The following is a 25998-nucleotide window of genomic DNA, read 5'->3' as shown; positions in this document are numbered from 1 at the left end:
TTTGTGCAGTGATACATGATCAGATTACCAAGCTCATATAGGAAATTCTGTTTAACATATTCCCAAGTACAATGAAAATTTAGATCTCTAGGTCTCCCCTGTTTTATTTCCAACTTTTGAGGCTTTTAAGTTTTGTACTAAAGGTTTTAAGGATGCTGCAAGCAGTTGGGAAGTATTTTGTGGCTTCTTCTGAACTACTACTACTACTACTAATGCCACTATTAAGTAGGCATCATCAATTGAAGATTATCAGATTTTTTTTTTTAATTGTTTTCTTGCAGGTCTGGTAACTTTCTATCCCTCCTTCCCACCACCACAGTATATCAGAAAACTGTACCTATATATATACATATATACCTCTGTGATCAGATCTGAGGTTGAGTGTAACACACTGATGTGGACATAAACTTGTAATAACCTGGTACTTCCTAGACTTCATACTCATGTCCACATTGTTTCCAGCATGCTACTGACTGAATCTGCAGAAGTCTGTTACTTTGGCTGAAGCAGGATCACTGATCCTCTTGCTTGCAACAGAGAATGTCTAGAAGAGCGGATCTGCTGCAATGTGTTTTTTCTTGACTATGTCAAGGTTCTGTATAGGTATATGAACAAAGATAGTGCTGGTAAAGCAGTAAAATGCTCAGGAAAAACACCATCTTAGAGCATACCTGAAGAAGCATTCTTCTGCACAGTTCCAGACCACATCTATCTTCCCTTGCCACTTGATGCAAAGCTGTGTCTGCCAGCCCAAATAGGAAATATGTTAGAGGTGATTGAACAGCTCACCCAAATATGCTGAACTGGCACACACTGTCAGTTCATTGCAATTTTGCACCAATAAATCAAGAGTTAAAAGGCATATAATACAAGGTGACTTGAAGTGGTTGTCATTAATTATGCTCTATCTTTTGCTTAGTAACCACCACAACACAGTCTTCAATAAAACTAATCCTAATTACAGTCTGACAAGTTTCCCAAATTATGCTTATGATTTATTTTAGCATGACAGTTTTGGAAACTGCAAGAGCTGTTCATTTCCTTTTTATTTCACAAGTAAATCCAGCAACCACAGTCAGAGATAAACAAATATGCAAAAAGTGACATTTCAACATCCAGGAAGCAGCAAAGTCAGTGACAGAAGCAGCTAGTGTACCCTGAAAATACTAAAAATTGAACTTTAAGTAATCACTAAGTTTCAGAAACTGATAAAAAGATGGTAACTTCCATCCAAACCCTTATTGGAGCAAAGTAATCGAAAATTCTCTCCTGCACTTCACTAAAGAGTCTTAAAAAGTATTTTCTTCTATCTATTTCAAACCAATGTCCTACCACTTTCAAGGAGGCATCAGAGGTAGTAGTGTCCCTTGCAGGACTTGATGAACTACAGTTCTGCATGAATTCATTTACAGTTTTATCCTTCTCTTTAATAAACTCTCTGTGAAAAAACCCTTAATAATGCCTTTTGTACTCTCAAAGTCAAACTGTTTTGGATAAAAATAGAGGAGACTAGAAGGAAGGGAGAAAGAGAGAATTATTTTTATTTTAAATTCCACTTCTCAGAGTAATTCTCACCCAAATAATTTCAATGTTGTGAAATAAACTTTTCTTTGTTGTTAGCCTCCTTTTCTTCTGAAAACAAGGAAATAAAAAAGCATGTTACTGTTTTTGCCCACTTTACAAAGAAAGTTCAGGATGAAATGTTACAAATGGGGAAAAAAATCAGCCTTCACTACTGAAACATACAGCCAAATTTGGAGAGCTGTGTTTACGTAACATAGCTTTATAAACTTTTAAAGGTAGCCTACCAGCTAGCTTTCAATGCTCCTATAATCAGAACAGGAACTTTCACTTTGGCAACAATGGCAGTTAGAATGAAATAAAACCTTTAAATTCACGTGTTACAGGAAGAATTTCATAATCACACTTCAAAATCATGAGTATTCAGCTGACAAAGGAAGTGTCATATCTCCCATACTCTCAAGTCACTCATACCTGGCACTGTTCCCAGGAAAGGCAGAATCTTTGAACTGGCCATACCTGTTCCACCTCAGCTTTGGTGGAAAATGGGTTAGTTAACAAAAAATGAAAGATCAAATATTTTCTCTGCCTTCAGTATGAAGTGTACATGTACCAGCCTTTTCTATACATTTTTGCCTTTAGCTGACATTAGTCCTAGAGTGGTATATACTGGAAAAAAATACATAGCAGTGGTTGTATAACTTTAACCCTAAAACTGATTTCAGAGAGCTACCAGCCTCAAAGAACACTAATGCTCTTTCTGCCTTGCTTGCAAGACCAGGCTTTTTTTCTCAGAAACTCAATCATACCAATGCAAAGACTCCAAGTGCTGCATGCTCTGTCTGCATTAATCCTTGGCTATACCTGGGACACTGCAGATAATGCCAATTACAGGGGTCTCGGACGCTGACAGCATTTATAGAGGAGTCTCTGCTTGATCTCGCTCCCAGCACAAGGAGGCTGGCACACCTCATGATCCAGAGTGAAGCAACAGATGGGAAGGAGGGGAGAAGAAAGAGAATCAAAGCTGTTTCATGCTTTTTGCTCAGAGGTTGCCAAAACAGGCACTAACAGCAAGTAGCCATAGGGAACCCAGGCAATCTTAAATTCTAATTTCTCAGCAGGTGCAAAGCAAGGAGATAACATTTTAAAACAACCCCCTAGTAAACCCTATATTTTTCCCTCTATCCTTTCCTTTTTTATTTCTTTTCTCTTAAACAGTCTCATCCTCTAACAAATAAAATTGCCAGTGGCTTTCAACTTACAGAAACAACCTGGAGGCAACTCATAAGTACTTTGCCAACAATTCTAATCCATAAGCCAAAGAAAATATACTTCCATTTACAGTTAAAAAATAGAAAATAGTTCTTTTTTCTGCAAAACAGGCCTAAGAAATGTAATCTGATACAAGTGGGTCCCCAATTGTGGCATTCCACAGAGTTCTCCCTCTGTTCCAGCACTGCAGATCTGTCTTTCTCTGTCTTGCTCTGCTACACATTCACACTTCTATTATATTACACTCATTCTTGTATGTATCTCACAGAAATCACATAGAATGACTCTCTATGCTCTTGTGTGCAGACATTCACTTAACACACATTACCAACCACATGGCAAAGACCTTCCCTCATTATCAATGGAGGACACTTCTCCAAATCAATGAATCAAAAACTATTAAATGCCATTGAAGTGGAGAAGTAGCTTCTTTTTGTGCTCTTGAATTTGGAAGCAGGATATTTAGTTAATACTCCAGTACTCTATTTTTAAGGAGCATTACAAGCAATAGGAAGCATATTAAAGTGAACTAGTTATTTTTAAATCAGCCCTAAATTGAGTTCAAGTGAAGCAAACATACTCATGTCCTAAACACAAACAGCAGCCTGCAGTTTAAAAATAAAGTATGATAATTTGAAGAGAAGAAAGAACTTTGAACTTCAACCAGCTTTAGATGTTTCTACCACACTGTATTATTTAATTAGTATACCAGTAGTTCTGCCAACTAAGAACTGTTATTTTCGCCCTATCTCCTTCTCCTACCCCTGACCAAAAATTATTCCAAATAACAAGATATTTTTTCTCCTATGACCCAGATCTGTAATTGCAATGCTTCACTTTTCAGTCTCTTTCACTTCCACATCTTCTGCCAGAAAAACTCTTATTTGTATGCATCAATCCAGGCAGGAAGAAATTTAGTATCTTCACCTATCTTACTGGCATAGCCTGCTTTGGTAGTGCTAATGTGAGAGGTGACAACCAAACAGTGCCTGGACAGACAACAAGTGAACTTTTCAACAAGTTATCTTCTACAAGGCATGAGACTCATTCCACTGAAGACTAAATTATTCCATATTCATAGCCTGACACTGCTTGAAGCACATTAGTCTCTTCTTTTATAGAGAGGTACACAGAGGGTATGTGCGACCCACACAAAAGGCAACATCGTCTTTTTACTGAGAGCTACTATGGTGGTAACAAGTCTCTTTCGGATGATAATAATTTTGAGATTAACTGATCTTAATCCTGTCTGGAAGGGTACACTGATAGCCTAAAAAATATCTTAAGCTGACTTTGCACCCAGAATTAGAAAATACAATCTCTTATACCCTTCAGAAACCATGTAGCTTTTGCATCTTACTTAACCCAAATGCTTTAGGAAGTAGCACTACTGAGAATGAAGAGCTATAAAAAGCCTACAGCACAACCTGATCCTTTTTCTCATTTGTTAGCCTCTCTCTCCTTTCTGCCCTTCCATCCCTGTCAATCAGCAGGTATATTATGTGTTAGAGCAAGAGGGTTTACATATCTCAAAAAGTCTCAGATAATCTACTGTAAATGAATGGTTTTATTCATCTGACTCTTCCTTTCCACAAGACCTGCAAGGTTCTGTCCTTGACGAGAAATGGAAACACTGGCTTTTACAAATTAATCTGCCTCCCCAGAAACAGTGTAGTTTTTCTAAGATCCAGCTCTAGGAAAGAACTGTCTGTAGTAAAGCTAGCCACGGCCCCTTATCAATACATGAAACAGAAGGAAACTGAATGGATTTAGGAAAGATGTAGAAGTGAGAGCTTGAAAAAGAGAACTAATAGCCATAGGATAGTATGGCCACAAAATAGAAACAACAAAAATGATCCAGTTACTGTTACTTCTGGATCTCAGTAGTGGCAGCTAACATAAGGGCCAAACCCAAAGCATCCAGACTTTCCATTCTTCATGTTTTGTGAGGTAGCTAGAGGTCCTAAGAGGAAACAAGGTACCATGCCATGCCTAAATTTTCAGACTTTCCCTTGATTACAATGAGCCCTTTTTCTCTGACTTGCTTCTCCTTTCTGCTCCAGGCCTGACAAAAGGTATAAATGTTTTCTTTCAAAGCAATGAACTACACATAAAATCTAGATTCAGTCTTTCTTACTTGCACACTTTCCTTACTGCATATTCTTTATAGACCAATGAAATCCATCAAGAAGGACACAGCTATTTGTTAAACGACAGCTCACTCCTTCCTTTACCAAGTCAGGATACATTTCCTGTGGAAGAAACAAGAAACTGTATATTTAATGCTCTGTATGGAAGGCTTTAAAATCAATGTTTTCATTTATTTCAAAAAAGTAGTGTAAAATGAAGCATTTGGCCACAACATTCAGACTTCACAATGTGCACTTCTTTCAAGAAATTCTGAATCCAGAACATTTTCTGGTAGGAATATTGGAATCAAAAGACTCTAGACATATTTAAACTAGAGTTTGATGAGTTGCTGATATAGCTGGTTGTCAAACACAGAAGTAGGACTGGGTGCAACAACTCAGGAAGTCCCTTTCCAGACTATGTCCCCAACTACATGATGCATTCTCTTAACTTGGCTCTAACAAACCCCACATTTTCTCCTGCGGTCCCACCACAAGACATTTTTACTACTGTGAAAATATTTATAGTAAGTGTGCAAGTTATCTTTCTGGGGCTGTTGTCCAACAGCATTTTAGAAGAAATCTCAGACTGGGGAAAGAAAAACGCAATTAGTGGCACTCAGAGATATGTAACTATTTTTGTTTGCCTGTGTTTGTTTCTTGGTCACTTATTTGCAGGATGCCATTACTATTTGTGTGCCAAGCAAGAGTTAACTGAAGACATTTTTAGCCCTTTCAGAAACCTGCCACCAAAAGAACAGTTCTGTATGTTTCTTTTAATGTACAGTACAAAAAGTAACAGCTTTGATTCTGAAGAGTTTGATCCACAAAACAACCAGCATACATATACCACATGTACGCTATGGAAGAACACATGAAAAGCAGAGAGAAACATGACTAAAACATGTTTCTATCACTTGACATATCCCACAATGAAGATGGAGAAAAAGTAAGTCCCCTCATCCCTGAGAGAGAGCTTGGGATGCTTATGCAAGCACCTCAGAAGTGAAATATCAATAGCCAAAGTAAACTCTACTTTTGTCTTTTTTTCAATTCTTGTCTTTGCTGTCTTCCAAAAGAACACTACACTGAAGGAAACATACTCTTTGGTGTTCAGAGTGAAGTGTTAGCTAGGAGGAAGAACTCACTCACTCAGCACTTCCTCAGATAACACAGCATTTGACCAAGAATCTCCTTCTAGAAATGCTGATTCACTAATAAGTGGGATAACTGAGCAATAACAGCAGTGATGTACACATGCAATTGGCTTTGTCTTCCACAGTTCAAGAAACAAAAAAGGCTACCAAATAATCATGCTGCTGTAGTGTCATTTTTGTCCTCATTTCCTCAGATCAGCCTGTAGCCAGAACATGCAGATGATGCCATGGAAGAAAAAGTAGTGATGCCACGAAAGAAAATGAAGTGATGCCTATCTATCTAAATGAAACCAAGGGAAGGAAGCTTTGCTGACAGTCTCCTGCAGTAACCCAGGTGTAAAGTTCAGCCCCTTGCCTTGAAGCAGTGAGTAGAGTCTTGTCCATTAGCAACACAGCAACTTGACTGGGGCACACGATCAGCAAAAGATTTATTTGTATTTACTTTAGGCCATGCAGAAATCTGCAAACTTCTTCTCCAGTCCAGAAGGGAATACAAATTCACAGCTACCAATCTACAAGCTTATATCTGGAGTAGATTTTTAGTGAACAGGGATTCAGTGAAATTTGAAAAAGCTTTCTGACATGTGCCATATGGTCTCCTCACATTTCAAATTCTGTCTTTAATAACATTTGAAGCAAAATACTAGTCACTCTCTCAGTAGCCCATCAGGCAACACATTTTTGCAATGCTGCAAGCCTGTCTAAAACACAAAGGTGAAATAAACCTCCTTCAAATGAACAACATCACTGGTTTAGGAAGCCCATCCACCAGACCATCCCATCAGAGTGGGGATCTACTTTCAGAAAAAGACATATATTCATTCTGCTGTTGCACAGAGACTCTGCTGTCTTGAGAATCTTATCCCATGTTTTTGACAGAGGAGGAAACAATCTGCATAAAGAGACAGCTTCTTTCTAGGGATTTACGCCATGTTTTCTTGCAATGAAGATTGTTTCTAGCCATAAAAGAAAGCAACAAAGGTCAGGGAACATTCTTTGGTCCAAAGCCTAGAATTAAGACATGGATTAGAGCTTGTGAAGAAATTGTGAGTTTATAATATCACTTGATAAAAGCACAATATAGCTCTTTACATAGGGATGAGGGGCAAGAAATTGGCTTGCTGTTTCTTTCAGCTCAAAGCTTTGAATTGATATCTGTGGAAGCCATTCCAGGTTTCTCCCTTTGGCTCCTCTGGGCATGGAATTATGCTTCAAATAACCTGTATAGCTAAAGCTCCAATTATTTTGCTGTATCTGAAGATTATCCCTTGGGCTTTTCTCTGTGATTATTTCCTCCAGATGCTTTTATTCTATTTTAGAAATCGTTTAACAAATAATGTAAATTGTCCACAACATGATAGAAAAGACAATTTGCTTTGTCAGCCAGTAAAAAATCAATGCAAATGATTCTGTCTCTTTTTACATCATTTATTTGGCTTACAATATCTTAAGATGTCAGTGTACAGGGTCCCCTATACTAGTTCTTCAAGGGACTACAGCCCTTTTCTTCTCAACAATCTTTTTCACTGCTATCTTGTCAACATCAGCTTGACAAAAGATCTCAGAGAAAGAGAGGAAACAGAAACAGAAGTAGAGCAATCCTTACCTGATTTACACAATAACAATCTGCCCCAAAACCTCTCCAGCTACTTTAACATGATCCCAGCGACACTGAAAACCAGTGACTCTATTCAGCCTCATTTGCAAAGGCAAAAATAAATTTTTAGCTACTCAAATAACTTATGAAAACTAAAGAAAAACATTTGAAAGTTAATAAAATATCAGCTTGTTGGCAGAAAGCAAAAGAAAACAAACCAATCACAGGAAAAATCTGACTCTTAGAATAAGGTCTGAAAAAGAACCACACAATGATTATAAGACTGGTTTAGAGAAATGCTGACTTCTGTCCACTGCTTTTGCATTTTGAAAAAGTGATTCTGGGCACTCCTTCATGAGATATTCCCTCATATTAATATACAAGATACTGGGAGGGGTAGGTATTAACTATTAGATGTAAAGTGTCTTCTCCTTTCACGTACCTTTTAAAAACTGAATGTTTATCTTTTTAAAAGATCCCAGTGTCCAGATAAAATCTTCCTAGCAGCTTATTTTTACCTGAGTCATTCCAACAAGCTGACTGACAGCAATATTTCACAACCATTTTAATGGCCCTTGTGTGGAGAAAGTGCGAACAAGCCAGATCAGGCAGAGCTGCTTCATAATCCAGACTTTTCTGGCAGTTGTCAATGTATGTTATAATTACACCCCAAAATAAAGTCTGAGAGGACCCAACAAGGAAGACTTTCCAGTTTCGCGGACATAAGAGACATGGATTCAAAAGCACAAGTGAAGAATTCTTCTGGAAAGCAAACTGATTTTTTCTTTAATTTGAATTTACATTTGAGTAACCTCAGATTTGGTCCCTAAGGCAGTAATTTCAAGGAAACGCAAATAACAATGAAAAGGCTTACTGCTCTGTTACTCTTGCTACTGATATTGTTATTTCCAGGATGGGAAAATCCTGTTGCAGAGTGTTGTACAGAGCCATACTACACTGAAGTGCTGTCCAAACGAGACAGAGATTCTTCAAGCAGATGATGGGTAAGAAGGTGACCCCAAGCAGTTGTACCATGTGCCAGCACGAACGTTAGTACTCCTGAAAATCTAGCAGTACGATATATAAATTAGAAGAACACCTTTTTATGAACTGTACACACACTTTAATATAATTTGCAGTTTACTTGTCATGCAGACAATGCAGGAAATCAGCTACAAATTCAAGAGGAAAGGATTACTCACAACTGAAAATGTAGGACTGAAAATCTGTAGAAAAAATTCCATCAAACCCAAATGAAAGCACACGTTGTCTGAAGCACCTTCCATTAACTGAAATATTCCACAAAATTCATATTTCCTAGTGAAGGAATTTGAAAAATGGTTTCTTCTGCAACCAGTACCAGGAAAAAGGTGTCTGACAATTTGTTCTAAGTTCTGGTCATATTTTTGCAATGAAAGCTTATTGTAGCCAATTTAAAAAAAAAATTACTTACCACCTGAGGTTTTCCCCATTCTTATGAATTATAAACCTCAGCACAGTCAATGCTGAAAAGGTCAGTTTACATGTTGGTTCAAAAGTAAAGTCTCTTGCAAGTAAAAATATGTATTGCATCTAGTTCAATTTTTTCTTCATTTTTATTTTATTATATGAATCTTCAAAATTTCTTCTGTAAGCACATTAATATTGACATCTGTTAACTACCAAACATTCCATACATTTACTACCACTACAGATACTACTGTTAGCATCCCCCCCATTACTGAAAAGTTCAAGGCAATGAGGTCCTTAAAAATGTTAGGTTTGAGTCAGCAAAAAATAATCATGTACTTAAATTCAAAAACAACTTGTTAAAATAGGTCCTGGATTGAAATCTCCATTGACAAATTATTCATTTGAATCTATAGGGCTGCAAAACTCTTCTTCTTCTATTATGTCCTTACCAAAAAATAGCTATTTTCTATGTCCAGTTAACAGGCCTAAAACACTGGATACATTTTAAAAACACCTTTTTACCAAAAATGTCTACTGCTATTTGAAAAACAAAAATCATTAGCATTATTTTTAACCACAAAATATAATAATCTTTTTTCTAATTATCGTTCAATGGGAACATCTTTAGCATGTTTGGATATCACGCTACTCTCTAATGTTGCCTATTCCAGAAAATCCCTTTAGCAACACTGTTAAATCTTTTTATAAATCTAATTTTCAAGCCCTTATAAAACCTGCAACCTCATAGCCATTGCACTTCATAATGTCAAATATTTCTGGTCAGAAAGATATTCTTCCAGCCTTATCCATCACCAAATGAAAATATATATAGCATGTAATTTATTCTGACATTTATAGTACAACATAAGACTTTCATTTCATACTCTATGCTATATATATTCAAGACAACATACAGAAATTCTGGGCATCTGACAGTAATATTTCATTGAAGAAAAAGTAAGACTACAAATTAGATCTTATCTGAACTACAGAATTTAGGTTGGATAATGAGTGATGACAGATTTTACAGCACTTCAATGTTGACTTAATTACCTCACTCATTATTCCAAAGTGGTTTTGGCTTAATGGGGTTTTAGTTGGGGTAGAATCACTGACACACAAACACAATTTACACTGGAGAAATTTCACCAAATGTAACTATCCATATTTACACTTCACCAAATGGGCAACTATTTTAATGCATCGACACAGTGAAGGATTTCTTTGGGTTTATTTCATCCTATTTCAAAAGAAGACTTGACTTGGTCAGAAGCAGAACATCAACTGAATTAAAAGACTGTGTTCCCAATGAGAGAGCCTCCATACAAACTCTGGTAATGCCTAGCCATGTTTGATTGATGATAGCTGATGGGATTACAGCCTAGCTGAGGCAGCCCACAATACACAAATGTGCTATTAGTAGCATCGTACATTAATCAATAGTGATGAGTATAAAAATAAAGTACTCTGATCTCAATATGTTTTACTTAGTCTTTATATGCAGTAATGGGAAACTTAAGAACAAACCTATGTGTACTGATCATACACTATACCTAAATTGTATATCCAAATCTCCTGTTTTAAAAAGCTTTTTGTCTACATAAATTCAGCCTATAAAAGCTCCCCAATCTCATCTTCTAAAACAGTACTATATTTTTGCTTTGGACAGTAAACAAGAAAGGAAAAGAAATTAACATTTGTTAATTACATCAACATCTAAAAGAAACATAAAGGAAAACAATAAAATCTGATCCAATTGAATAAAATGTCTTGACTAAAATCATTCTAAATCAGATTGATGATAAACTCAAGGCCTAAATGAGGCATCACCTTTTAAGATCAAGCATACAGAACATTATCTTTATAACCGAAATCATCTTCTTAAAGTATTTATTTTGGTGCCATCCCGTTTAGAACATAAATTAAGTATGCAGACTGAGTAGCAAGGACAAGCAGTTGAAAGCCCACATGTAAAGTCAGGCAGTTCAGATTGATTCTTAAATCTGCAACTCATCCAAGCTTCTGGCAGCTCTCCAACCATATACTGAATTTCTAGTCTAACAACACCTGGGATTCCCCATCTCAGTGCTCATCACAATGTATAAAAACATGAAAGGAATATGTCAAGCAAAGATTGCTGTAATAGAGTTTAAAGATGGAAAGATGGGTTCAGTGTTAGAACAGCTCCAGTGGACATAAAAATAACATCAAGAGCAGAGAAGGTAAACAAAAGGTTATTTATATGCTGTTAAATACTACAACTATACTGCCTTCACAATCATGTTGGCAGGGATGTAGAAGTTAACACAGTAATGTAGAGAAGCTAGTATGCACATATTCAACTGTCCAGTCCACCTAACAAACCAAACTTTCTAGATAAAGTCCAGGTAAATCCATAATCCCAAATATCATAATGTGTGACTTCAGGTGAGATAAATAAAAGAAGGAAAAAATCCTTTTTTCATCTCTATTTTAACTGCTATATAAAAAATTATTTTTAAAGAATACAAATATTGCTATGCTGCTAAAGCCCATTACAATTTCATTACATTTTGAGCACATGTAATTTTTAAACCTGAAGTAAATCTCAGATGGTAGTTTTAAATAATCAGTACAGGATCAGCTTCAACTTCATGCTAACTGAGTCTGGAAAACACAGTACACTACAGAGAAGTGTAACGTACATATGAGAAAACAGTTTGACTCAGATGCCATTGCCATCCTAAAATGGCACACACAGGAAGACCAGAAAAGAATAACTAAAGCAATTAGCACTATAATAATGATACTCAGCACTCAGTCTATACAGTCAATCCTCCACAAGACAGCAAAAATGAGAAAATATTATTGTTAGACTTTGAAGTAAAACTCTGTGATCAGCATGAAGAAAAGTGTAAGCCAAGGGTCTAATATTTGTTATAAAATCCAATGTGTGCATCTGCTGTTCCATTTTTCACTAAATCTGCTAAAACAAGAAAGAAAGAATCTTACAGGTGCAATTTTGTAATCTGGATTATACCAAAAATGCAACCTATTCATGCTGAAATGAATGCAACACGGTCTATGCTTTTAAGAATGTGCCTCTATAGAACTGTATATGAGATGAATGCACTCATGCAATTTCTCCATAAGTGCATGAGACACAGAGCTACTGACAAAAAAGTCATAAACATGTATTGAGGGAACAACACCAACACATGAAAATTTACTACCTTTCTACAACACATCTTTCACTAGCAAGCTTAGTTTAAGGAAGAACAATGTGCTAGAGTATTAGGATAAAGGAAATATGTCTTACTGAAGAAACCCCATCCACATGTGGGCATTTATCTAAATCCAGTTCTATATAGATCTGCATCCCAAATGAGGTTTTAGCAACTTGAAGAAAGGCATTATCCCTTGTAGGTGATGACAGATAGATAGAGACATTCAAAAAAGCTTTTAAAGACACCCGAGTGGTTCCACATTTTAATACCATGAACCAATAGCAACATTATCAGGAATTTTCCATCTTCACACAAAGATGGAATAACACTGTGCCACCTGGACTTGTTCATAATCCCTAGGTCAAAATGCCTTGATCCTGGATGTGCAGTGAAGGCAAATTCCCAGCTGGGAGTCTTAAAATGAGTTTCAGTGAATCTCAGCAGTCTATCAGATCAACGAATATGCTGTCAAAAGACTGGTTCTGCATGGAATTACCTTCCAAAATATAAAACAGCTTGCTTGTCAAGTCAAAAGTCTTGATCAGAAGAGAGATATTCATATTATCTCTAGTCTTATTACCTCTCTAATATGAATATTATAAATATTTCTATTTATAATACTCCTCCTAAATATGAATATTGAAGGAAAACAATTTTACAGCTTCTCTGTCAACTTTTACTTATAGACCACTTGAATAACGGAAATAAGCTGCTAGTGGTAGAGTATAAGACAGTTCTTTCTCTCTAGGTGACACCTTTATTGTGCTGACAGCAATTAGGGGCTTTCTGATGCTGAGGTCTCTGATTTTGATAACACACACAACATACACTAGAATGTTACAAGCTACTTTGGAATTACACTTATCTTTACACTGCTGTACCATCTGTGACTATAGTCTTCCAGGGTTATAGTTTCATGCATACTGGCAGCAGACCTGACTTAAGAAGTTCTGGATAGCTCAGCCAGCAGTAGTTTCTCAGCACTGCAGCTGAACTGTGGGACCAGCCTGAAAACCAGTTCTCTGGAAAGAGCTGGTTAAAAAAAAACCTCCAAAAAAATAAAAGGGAAGAAAACTACTTTACACCACTGAACTTAATGTCTTATAAAACTGCATGTAGGACAGTCTGCTTGCCTAACACTTCTTGAGCCTGATGAAAAAGAACTGCAGTGATGATTTCTAAGTGGAGAAGGCAACTGGAAAAAGGTCAGGAGACTTCTGAAATGAAGGACAACTAGTCCATAACCAGTGAGCAGGACCCATCTTCTCCATTGAACCCACAAGATAAAAGCCTGAAAACTGCCACAATGTCAAGCCCAAGCAGCAGCCAAGCACCACAGAGTAGCTTACTCCCCCACCAGTGGTATCAGGGAGAAAATCAGAAAAATAAAAGTTGGAAAACTTATGTGTTGAGATAAAGACACTTTAATAGGGAAAGCAGAAGCTGTGCGCACAAGCAAAGCACAACCAGGAATGAACTCATCACTTCTCATGGGCAGGCAGGTGTTCAGTCATCTCCAGGAGAGCCCCATCAGGACTTGGAATGACCAACACCATCACTCCAAACATCACCCCCTTCTTCCTTCTTTCCCCCACTTCATGTACTGAGCATGATGTCAGATGGTCTGGAACACCCCTTTGGCCAGTTTGGGTGATGTGTCTGGGTCTGTCTCCTCCAAACCCCCCAGGCACTCCCAGTTCCCTCACCAGTATGGCAGCATGAAAAGCAGCAAAGGCCTTGGGTCTGTGCAAGCTCTGCTCAGCAACAACACAAACATCTCTGTGTTCTCAACACTGTGTTCAGCACAAATACAAAACACAGCCCCACACCAGCCACCAAAATAAAATTAACTCTACACCAGCAAAAACCAGCACATCGATTTTCTTATTTATCCACATTTCCAAAGTTATCACACGCTTGTAAGACTGTTCCCAGATTCCTTATCCCATCTGTATGCCTCTTGGTTCCATGATCAGACTTATATCTGTTACATATGACAGCAGAAAAGTGGGAACTATAGTTTGGGAGAGCCTTCATAAAGTCTGGCATCTGCTGACTGAAATTTTATCTACAGATATGTGTTCTTACAGTCTTTATAGGCCCACCATCATAAAGTCCAGCCAGGATATATGGTTGGACAGACAGATTAATATTAAAGGAACATTTACAGACAAGTATATGTAAAATATCAAGAGGTTACAACTACTTGTAGGAAGATTTGTTTTTAATGTTTAAAATTACATTTTACTCACTTGTAATGTTATTTTTCTGCACTTCACTATTGAAACATTAAATTATCCTTCAGCTGTGTACTTAGATTTGACCATTTTATACTTCACATCAAAGTTATCACAGCAATTGTATTTTGATTGCAAAGAGCAAGTTTTTTTTTCCAAGAAATAGACTGACAAAGATAAAACTGAATTTTTCTGGGCTGGACTTCTATCCAGCTGTCCCCAAATACAATATAAGCATTACAGAAAGCTGTCTGTTCACTATTACTCTGAATGACTTAGAGCAATTTCAAATATCCTTCAGTATCACTTGTCAACATTCTTTCTTTGGCAAGTTTTATTAAGAGCTACATAAAATCATTGTGTTATCAGTCGTAACTTGTACAACTCAGGGACCCTTTAAATCACTTGGAAACTGTTGTATGGTTTCTACAGAAAATCCTGGAGATACAGCATGAAGCATAAAGCTGCATTTCTAATGCATCTGTTTGTTACTGAGTAACAGCCTGCTTCTTCTTAAAATTCAATTCTCTGTGATTACCTTAAGAGAGGAAGCAAAGCTTAAAACAATTCAAGAATATGGAGAAAAGATGCCTAGGAATTAATTTTTACATTACCAGTGAAAAGATATATAATGCATCTATGTATCTAAGTTAGGGCTGACAGTTTTGTGAAGCTTTATGTATTCCCACACCTAAGAATTAGCACCCTAGGAAGAACATCTCTCAGACCAACTTTAAAGCAGGAAATACTGCAGTCACTTTTATGTCCCTCACATGAATCAATACTTAACCACGAAAGGATGCAAGTACCAGCTGCCTGTCTCAATGCATACTCAAATTTTATCTTGTAACTGAACATTTTATACACATCTGACCACCAAAACATCTGCCTACCCTCACCTCTTAGCATCCTTTGACTTTCAGGTGAGCATCTAAATAGAACAACAGAACTGTGGCACTTCTCCATTTGGGAATACATTACATGTGAACAGTGATTACAAAGTGCTTAGAGACTGTAACAAGCATGGAAACATCTCACATAATTTCTTATGAGGAATTCAACTACTGACCTCTGTTTGGAAGTCACATTATAAAGAGCCACATGTAATTAAAGTTCTGTCAAATTACCTGTACTTTTACAGCACGACTTCAAAAGGAAACCTAGTGTCATAGTGGTGGTGACAAACCAAAGTCCCTGCTGAATAAAATACGTATCAGGACCTATTTTGGCATGATCCATTCCACCGGTAAACTTCCTCTAGCTGCAGAGCTCAGGATCAATTACAAAGGCACAAACTCAGGCACTATTTGGAAACGGTTTCTAAAGATTCCTCTAAGCCCCTCAGAGAGAAGCAATAGCTGCAGAAACTTCCAACAAGGGTCTCCAGAGTACATTTCTAAGTTCTTTTGTGCATTTGTCCCTTCCCTCCCGCTCCCACCCACTTCAGGATTGAACTGCCCAGTACTTACAAAAGCAGAACAACATGCAGCAGTGCCAAACACTCCAAGAAGAAACAACAACTGGATTTTTCTAGACTAAAATGTTGCCCAAGTTTAATTTCAGTTAGCAGTAGCATATGACAAGGAACATATTTTTTAGTTGAACAGTGGGAGTTGTTTTAGCTTAATACACTTCCTGAAGTGTGCTATCACTATGATAAATATGCATCTTCACGAGGACAGCTTTGTTAGAAGTGTTACTGATAAGAATCAGAGAAAGCAACAGAAATCACAGTCTTCACAGAACTGATCCTGAATCTGGAAATGTTATGGTTTAAATACACAAGCAGATGGCAATTAAATAAATTAGGAAAAAAGGAGAATTCACATACAAGAGATAACAAAGAAAGCAAGTTTAGCAGTACCTACCAAAGATCTCCACCAAAATTTAATTGATTCCTTCAATGTCCACATACCATTTTAAGAAGCCTGCCAGCACCCAGGAAGTAAGGTGGGGCAAGGAGGAAATGCAAAATGGTAATTCACTTGTTTAAATTAAAGTTGTTCAGCCATCTTAATATTTTCATCATTATACTGAAAATCATTGGTTTCCATATTGTAAAAATGAAGTTGCTTCAGGCATGGAACTGCATACGTAGCATAATTCATTGTGTTCGGATATTTTTCAGTTACAATATCCTTAGCAAAAGCAATAAAAGGTGAGCACATACATCCCTTTGAATTTCAGTAGCTTAAAGAAACTAGCTAGTACAGGTGGAAGGTTTATAACTAAGCCAGCAGAATCTAGCCAGCAGCAATAGGTTTATTCAGCTCAGTAGCTATACACTTTCTCACATCTTTTGTATGAATAGAAATCTCTGGCCTACTTAAGCCCCACTTTAATGTGTTACAATCTTTTCAAGACACTGTAATAATCTCTTGAAAGAAATTTTGTGTGCTCTGTGCTGATACATGAAAATGTATCTTCTTTACATCTGTATCTATAGGGTTTTTTTACAGTTCAGTAGTAAGATGTGAAAGTTCATTTTTAAACACCGACAGAAAGATTTTTAGCTGTTTCTAATACTCAGGATACGTTCAGTAAGTGGTAACTTTTTTCTAAGTCTCACTGCACCAGTAATGCATACCTTTTAGATTTACTAGGAATAAAATTAATTAGATTATTTTGAGTGTGTGTGTGTGTGTGTGTGTGCTTCCCTCATCTATTTTCTTTATGGCACAAGGTTCATAGTGAAGAAGAATGTTCTTAGTAGGGACAGTTAGGGAGTTTTCATGACCTTGGCATTACATTATGTATGAATAGGTAACATTTTAAAATACGTACACTCTTATTTCAAAGCAAGCATAAGAAAATAACAAAACCCAATACAAATCAGTTTAAGTGAGACAGTGGGCAAAGTGTTTTATCATCAGTTTTGCCTAGAGAAACTTCTGTTTCTCTATGTAATATATTTGCTGCCCCCAAATCAGCACCTAATGGAAAACAAACTTAGTCACAATACCATCTGGAGAGCATAACAAACTATCCCAAAGGAGCACAATCCTTCTAAAACTGAAAACATGGAGAGCTAACAGGAACACTTCTTCAGTGCTGCTGGGGGGGGAAAAAGAAAACAAAAAGCCAAAACTCGATTGTTCTTCATCTCACTCACTTTTAGCAATGATACTAATAATAAAAAATTCACGCACTCCTAATGGTCCTAATAATCAGCATGAAATTGATGACAGGATTTTTGAAATTGCTGTGAAAACAATTGCTACCTATTCAAAAGAAACAACATAATGCAAGTATTGTTAAAATCTCTTTTTAGTCTTTCTACATGGAAGTTTTCATCCCAGCCATTCAGAGACTTTGAATAAGTGGCACATGTATAGATTAGCTCTGAAACTAGTTAATCATCCTAAATCAGTCTGCTAACTCTTCAAACAGCAGGCTTGCCCTAGGAGAAGGAAGGCAAGAAGCTTGCGAACCCTAACAGCTCTAAGTGCCTCCAGTGAAGGAGAAAAGTAGGAGAAATGTCTTTTGAGGCCTTCTTGCTTGTCTTCAGCAAGGAAATAGGCTATAGTACAACTTTCAGGCTAAATAAATTTGTGCTTCTGAAACATGACTCTGAACAGACTTCTGAAATAAGACTCTGAACATTTTTATAACATTACCACTCCCAGGGCTGGAGATCCAACACAGCAACTATAGGGTTCAGCAAGCAAAACACTAGGCAGGGCTAAAACTGGTACAGAACACATTTTCAGACAGGAATGGAAAAACAGATTCCATTGTATTGATTTTTAGTTCCTCTTAGACTCATTTGAACTTGTTTCTAAGTCTGGCCAGAAACAGAGCTGTCTTCACTTTTCAAATCAAATATGGGAGGCCAAAAACCACAATCCTGAATGAGAAGAAAATACTAGTGGAAGTTACTGCTGCTGCTGCTACTGAAGTATGTAAAACTACCTGTCTCAATCAATTCACACTAAAAACTCTTTAAAAATAATAGAATTGACCTGTAGTCTAACTGCACATATTAAACAAAAAGTCTAAGTGAACTGTGTCAGTGTTTGATGTGGACAGTCCTATAATCTGCCTTTTTTTTTTTTTCCTCACCAGCACAACACTTCGATTTTGCTGAGTTTCACTCTTCAGGACATCCTCTACTCCACATATTAAGACAGAAAAAATAGGAGTCGCCGTATCCTTGTTCACCCTCCTTCCATTTTAAACTGCAAGGTTAAACAAAAACTTCATGATTTGAACTTGAAATTATTTCAAGTTTGTCATACAACTATGAATCAAAATTACACATAAGCAAGTCAGCAGTAAACTTTCATATTTACTCAAATACTGTCATTATGAACAGATTACTCAATTATATATTATTCCATTAGCTTTGTTTGTAAATATTCAGTTTTCTTGAAGGTACTGTTTAAATAATGCCTAGTGTATAAGACTGCATAGGGGGACTACACATTTCATTAAGTCAACAACAGCCATTTCCTTTTCTACCATAGGACAACATACTTGAGTAGATTGTGTAACATTTCTGTCCTATTTTAGACATAGACGGTATCAGATTTCTACCCCAACTCTGAGAGAAATGACCATTACTTTCTCCTTAATTGATGTAGATCAACGGCATTACCTACATCATTCAAACTAAACACTGTAGGTACAATTCTCAAAAGAAAAAATTTCATTGTTTAGCAGATTCTACTGCAATCCAATTTTCCTGAACACTGCCCAAGGATTCACACATCCCTTTTCTTGAGCACCATATAAATCTACCACAGTATCCTCACTGATACAATTTATCTTTATCCAAACTCTTTTGTATTTGTTTTCTTGCCATGTAGCTCTGAGCTTTGCATGGTAACTTTCATGGTGTCACACCATGCACAGAAAGTAACTCTCACATATTCTAATGACATATAGACCTGTCCTATAATAAAAACTACCATTCATAATGCCTATACAAATATGAAGTTCATTGTGGACCAAAGACCCAAGCTTTTCCTAGACATGCTCCTTTAAAGTAAGGTATAAAAGATCTCAGCTGCTGGTCAAAGTCTCTGGTGAACCCTCTTGACTCTCTAATCTAGCAGGCTATTAAAATTTTTCTGTAGACTCTCTTAAAAATAAAATTAGTTCAAAAGTTAGACATGGTCAATCAGGTATGAGAGTCTGCTCAAGCAAGTAAAAGGAACTATAATGAAAACTACTTCAGTCACAGCTATGTAAAAATATTTTGGATTCATGTGCTTTTAGTCATTTAACCATCTCATACCAGGGAAAAGTTCACAAAGTTTTCTAGAGATTCCCATAATTTCTATGGAGTTTCTGGGTGTCAAATATCTTACCCCATTTTATAAATCCTACAGAAGTATTAATTTCATCTTTTATCAATCAAAAAATCAGAGATGAAATTTGTCCAGATTAGTTTCCTCTCTGTGTAGTCAAATGAGATACCTTTACCAGTACCTTCTCAGCCAAGATTTCTCCTAACTCACGATAAAATGCATCATTTTCTGAAGGCATCTGTGTTTCTCACAAAGTAGATAACTAAGAATAGACACTGCTGAAATTCAGTGCAACCACTTCTACACTGGTACTAACTGTTCAAATTACATACTGAAGAGCAGCTTGGGAAAAATCTATTTACATTCAGATAAAGGATTCTCCTGGCTCAAAAACATCCCTGACATTTCCAAGGAATCTCCCACAATCCCACATCCTAGTACCTCTCATAACAGCATCACTCTTGGGTGGGTGTTTTTTTTTTTTTTTGTGTTGTTTTTTTTTTGTTTGGTTGGTTTTGTTTTTTTGTTTTTTCCTTTTTTTTTTAATTACTCATTTAAAAACAAAGCTGATTTAGCCTAGTAGCCAGTGGAAAAACTTGGTCACCTTCTTTTTACTATGGACTGACTGAATTGCTACTGCAATAATACTCCTCTCTGGACACTTTCCTTATCTGAGAGGTATGGATTCTATTCGTGTCACAGTTAAGAGGGAAAGGAAATCACAACATAATGGAAACATCCCATTCAGAACAAGATTATTTCCACCAGGGCCCATTAATCTTTATTCTATATAAGGCTACTTTATTCCTATACATAACTTCTCCCATCTTCTGCAAACAATATCAGACTTGCCATGCTAATGCAACAGAGAGAGATCAGGTACCCTTTAACAAACTTCCAAAACATGCTAGAATGCCCATTGTGAGCTTTGTATTAAACTCACTAATGGAAATAATTGGTTTATCATTTGAAATAGATTAGAGTAGTATAGTAAGTCCTATGTGATGACTATTTTTTCCCCTCTTTGTTAACATCATACTATGGATTCATTTCCTATGTGGTTTGTTTCAGTTTAGTAATTCACAGTTCCTTTTCTAAATCAAAACATTGTTCTTAGAAAATACATTGCTTTTCCCAATGGCTGGAGCTGGAATTTTTATCCCTGGGGTCCTGACCAGTTTCTGTTTTCAAGTACTCACAGCTTAGAAATTTCAAAAAGGAAAAAAAGCCAAAACAACACCCCAAAGGGAAGAAGTGTCACAGTTTACCTGTGTAGGAATGATCTGTAGTGATCTGTATCAACAAACAGTTCTCCATGTGCAGAAGCATTATGCTTTCTTCAAGTGGTTGAAAAAAAATAGCAGGCTTCAACTCCATTGCCTAAATATGGGTGATAGCCCCAAGTGAGATGTTCAAAGGTATTAAAAAGCAATAAATCCATGTGACTTGACATGTGATCCATGTCAAGTATGGGCCAGCCATGGCCCAGCAGAATCTCATCTGAAAGCCAGCAGGACATTAGCTAAGAGTTCTCACAATACCCCATGGCATTTAACAGTACCAGTCAATTATGTTTAGGCAGATGACTCAAGTTTTTAGTGCCTGCTCTCCTACCCATTCCATAAGTACTAATTAATGCTTTAATTTTATAGACAGATAAGAAAAAACAAGCTATCATGCGTGGTGTTGAACAGTAATTTCAGCTCAGAGCTAGACAGGTGGCAGGAAGCCTGACCTTGCTAGAGAGAAAGCATGAGGGTAGAATTGTGAAACTTTAGCATAACTTTAAAGCACAACTTTAGCAGAGAATGCAGGCAACAATATGGAGGTTCACCCTACAAGGAGCAGCAGACACAGGAGGAAGGACAAATGAAGAGGAAGAAAGGAGTAGCGCAAGAAGTGCTGATGGAGATGATGGAAGATCAAGCAGGGCAGAAGGCAATATTGCACTGAATAGGTTAGGAGTATGTCCAAGAGTCAAGCTAATAGTAAAGCACTTAAATCAAAAGCAACAGTTAATCACTAGCGCTCACAGCAAGTCAGCTGGCTAACATAACCACAGCATCTCAATACTTTTTCTCTGACCTGCAATGACTCACACTGCATGAGGCAGCAGCAGTTCTCTCTCACCAAAATGTTCACTGTCAACCATCAGGGGATGGAACAGAGATACATTAGTTTCTTTTAAAATCAGAACAGTAACATTCACCTGCTCAACTTCTTCATTCTAATGCCTGAGTTATTTTCTACATCATAAGAAAGAGTCTAAATTCTTCAGTGACATACTTTAAAAACTGAATCTTCCAAAAATACTGTGTGAGCAAATGTTAATGGTCCAGTCTTGTATTCCATTGTTCAGCATGTTCACTATATCCCTTGGAAAGTCATCTTCTGAGACCTTGCATTCACAATTTCAAAGTGTTTTATGCAGCATAATGAAAACAAAAGCATAAAATTTTTGCATTAAGCAGGTAATTAGTACCCCAACCACAATTGTAAAGGAAAAATTTCCACCGAACAATAACCACATAAACTGTATCAGATGGAAGTCCAAAGTTTACTATACAGCATATCTACAGAAAAGGACTTTCAGAAGCTGGAAAATATATTTCACTTAGGGTGCTAGTGGAGGAGAGGCTGGACATGAGCCAATGTGGGCTGTATCAAAAGCAGTGTGACCAGCAGGGTGAGGGAGGGGATTCTGTCATTCTACTCCATCCTCAGGTGACCCACATGAAGTGGAGTCTTGGTTGGAAGAGCCAGTCAGCCCCTCCACCTCAAACTGTTTACAACTAAAGAATCACAGCTGTCCACATGGGAAGAGGGCTTGATTATCTTTTCATTCCCCATAGTGTGACTCTGACCTTTGAAGCCTCTCTTTTAAGGTGGTTTTTCTGTTTGGCTTTTTTTTCTTCTTTTTAATTTTTTAAGCTCTGTGCACATCAAAACAGCAGCTGGTCAAGGTTTCAGGGGAAAAAATTCAAGACCTTTCCAGTCTCAAAGACCTTCGTAAGAAAAAGCTCTATGCATACAAAGCAGTTTATTTGTGCAGTCCAAACAGGATTAAAAATAACTATGTTATATAAATACAGAAATATTTTGTATTCACTAGCCATAAGAATATAATTTAAAACCCTTCTGCATATCCTTTTAAATTAAATAAAATGCCATGGTTTATCTACCCACCACTTTAACCAATGTTTACAATGATAGTATGATAGTCTTGGGAAAATCTAGGTTTTGTTTAAAAGACATTATTTATTTTTCATAAATGAAATTAATTGGCTTGAAACCTTACACAAGCACCTTCCAGTTCAGAGTATGAACTGGAGAGTAGGAAAAGAAAGCTACATGCTAAGTAGAACTTTTAACTGTGGAAATTGTTAATTCCAGTTAGAGAAATTCCCAATTCACATTCATTACTAGAATTCACATCAACTGGAAAACAAATCTACTTCTCCAGTGCATTCAGACAGCAGTACAGACCATATAAGATGTAAAAAGTCTTGGCCACAGCCATCTGATTGCATGTAAGCCCAGCAAGAAAGCCTGGTCACCACCAGTCAGGTAGTCAAGAGCAACAGGAAGAATTAGTTCCTGTAGAGAACACTGGCTGATGTATTATAAACTCAAGTAAGGAGCACTAGTTTCAAATGCCTTGGAAATAGACCTCTGACTCAGAAGTGAACAAATGAACACAGATCTTTCTGATACAGCCTAAATGTCCTCAGATACTCCTACGATATAGAAAGCTCAAATGGATGACCACATAGATGACCAAGTGCTTTGCCAAGGGTAGCAGGTCCCTTGTCTCAGGAGAATCACCTGCAGTTCCAACTCTAACACACACAGACAGCCCCACAGACACCACTGACACTAAAAATGTCCCAACTCAGTAGCCAGTACAGCACCTCCATAGTCAATTGGTGAGTTTTCAACACAATTATTTTGTAAACATAAACTGTGCTTTCAACAAAAATAATTACATTTGGTTAAGTTTCCTCTTGTTAGAACTGCAAAATACATGAAACAATTTTTTTAAAAAAATCTTTTTGAAACAGAACATTTTCTATAAAACTGTTGACATTAAAAAGCTTTCCAAAGTACATTCTTCATTTTTCACTCCCACTTTCACATTTAGAAGTGAAATTAAAGACTTCTGAAATGCCCCGCTGAAGAAAACATGCTCATTTTTCTTAAAACCATAATAAAGTACTCAATCCTTTGCAGTGTTGACAGCAGTAAAGCAGATGAGTCCTAAGTTTTTGGATAGCCCAGGTGCATTTTCAGTATCAAGACATCTACCTGATGCACATACTTTTTTCCATTGCTGTTATAAATGCTAGGTTTGTTGTTTTTTGGTTTTTTTTATTTGGGAAACTCTTCAATACTACTGCAAAATCCCTGTCATAGACAGATTACATTATTACCATTTTTTAGTCCTTCTATTCACCCATCAGACTATTGTCCCTAACCTTCTAACCTTTGAATTTTTTTTCAAGTTTAAAGCAAAAATAAAAATGCAGCATTCCTTCAGGTTAAAGACACCAACACATGCTAAAACATAGAAATTAGTGTTTGGATGAGCTGGAACAAATATACCTGTATTAATATGCAAATAAAATTCTTAAAAGTATTTACATCATTGAGTTTAGAAATTTTTCTTCCTATATTTACATTAAATAAATTCAACCTTACCACATTATAAAAAATTATTTTCTTGTACCACTACTGAATAAGTAAAGTGTTCACGTATAATTTTTTATAAAAAAATTTACTGCAAATATTTGATGAAATAATACAACTTTACTTGTGACTGCTCTTCCCATTCTGTTCCAAAAAGATCCAAAGTGGAATATATTCACTTACAGTTAGATATTTTTAAAATATATGCCACAGCACAATGACAATGGATATAGCATGTTGGGTTTAAAGACCATATGTTACAATTTTGAAAGCTACTCTGAAGCAGATATAGTTACTGGCACTGCTGCCAGCTGGCATGCTCAATAAACTACCTGAAGTAATGATGTTTACATGTTTAGAAGATCTTTAAGATCCCTTTCAACAAAAACCATTCTATGTTCATTTTTTCAACAAGTTCTTGATTATATTTCCCCCCTCTAAACCTTTGGCCCCTGTAAGCCTACAACTTTCTTTACAAAACATTATTAACACACTTGAAGACATACAATGAAAGTATACACAGAAAGTTTGTGTACACTTAAATATGCCATATGCTTGTTTAACCCATCTGCATATTTCTCTAGAAGAACACTGCCTGTAACCTGTTATTAAAAGATACCAAGAAATGAATGCCACAACATACTTATAAAAATATTATGCAATATACTAATCTAGAAACATCAATTACATTATCTATCTCCTACACCATTAGCTCTAAGTCCAACTCCAACACTTCTGATCAAATACTTGCTCTCTCCTTGGTGCTGAGCAACAGGTTTTTCTGAATCTTTATCAAATATGCTCCAAAGGAGGGAGGGTGTAATAATACTGTGGAAAGTATTTAAATGAGTAGGAGACCAACTGATTGTGGTGAAAGGGAAGATGAGAAGAAACTCTTTTTAAAAAAATAATATAAATTTATGGGGTTTACATTTAGGTCACAGTAAAACTAATTTAGAGCAATTTTTTCAATAAACAACAGGACAATAAGCTTGTCTACTAATCATCATTAATAAGCCACATGAGCCGTAAAATCAAAAAATAAAGAAATAAGCCCACAGTCTTGCACTGCTACAGGTTGTCAGCTTCCACAACTATTTTTACTTCTGTTCCCCATTTAAGGCTGAGGCACCAAGGTACAAGTATTACAGAACAAACACCTCCCAGTGGCTATCTCATAGGAGTAAGGACCAAAAACTGACAACATTGAAAAAACAAAGAAAAACTCAGCCCACTTATCAGTGAAAGGTCTCAGGTTCTCTACCCAATGTCTAACAAATGTAAATACTGACTGCTTCCTGCTCCTTTCAGTTCCAGATTGGAGAAAGCATAGTTTGGCTTCCCTTCCTCTACAAGGAAAAATTTCTTACTTACTTATCCTCCTAAATTAACCCAAACATTTAACTTGAAATCCAATACATTACATTCCTTTAGAATAGCTGACTTAATTCCTCATGTCTGGATTACTTTCACATTCTTTGGGAAA

General features: G+C 36.6%; 1 protein-coding gene and 1 long non-coding RNA gene across 3 annotated transcripts in view; both read right to left on the bottom strand.

Moving 5' to 3' along the window:
* Nucleotides 1-25998, bottom strand: part of TRHDE (thyrotropin releasing hormone degrading enzyme) — a 213544-nt gene that overhangs the window by 148903 nt on the left and 38643 nt on the right. The window lies entirely within an intron of this gene.
* The window catches only part of LOC146763477 (uncharacterized), a 36952-nt gene extending 10954 nt beyond the window's left edge, over nucleotides 1-25998 (bottom strand). Inside the window, exon 1 of the long non-coding RNA XR_014952224.1 lies at nucleotides 672-25998. This is a non-coding gene — a long non-coding RNA (uncharacterized LOC146763477). The remainder of the gene's footprint in view (nucleotides 1-671) is intronic.

Source organism: Lonchura striata, chromosome 1A, assembly GCF_050655825.1.
Source record: "Lonchura striata isolate lonStrDom1 chromosome 1A, ASM5065582v1, whole genome shotgun sequence".
NCBI lineage: Eukaryota > Metazoa > Chordata > Aves > Passeriformes > Estrildidae > Lonchura > Lonchura striata.
This window is presented reverse-complemented; position numbering and strand designations above follow the sequence as displayed.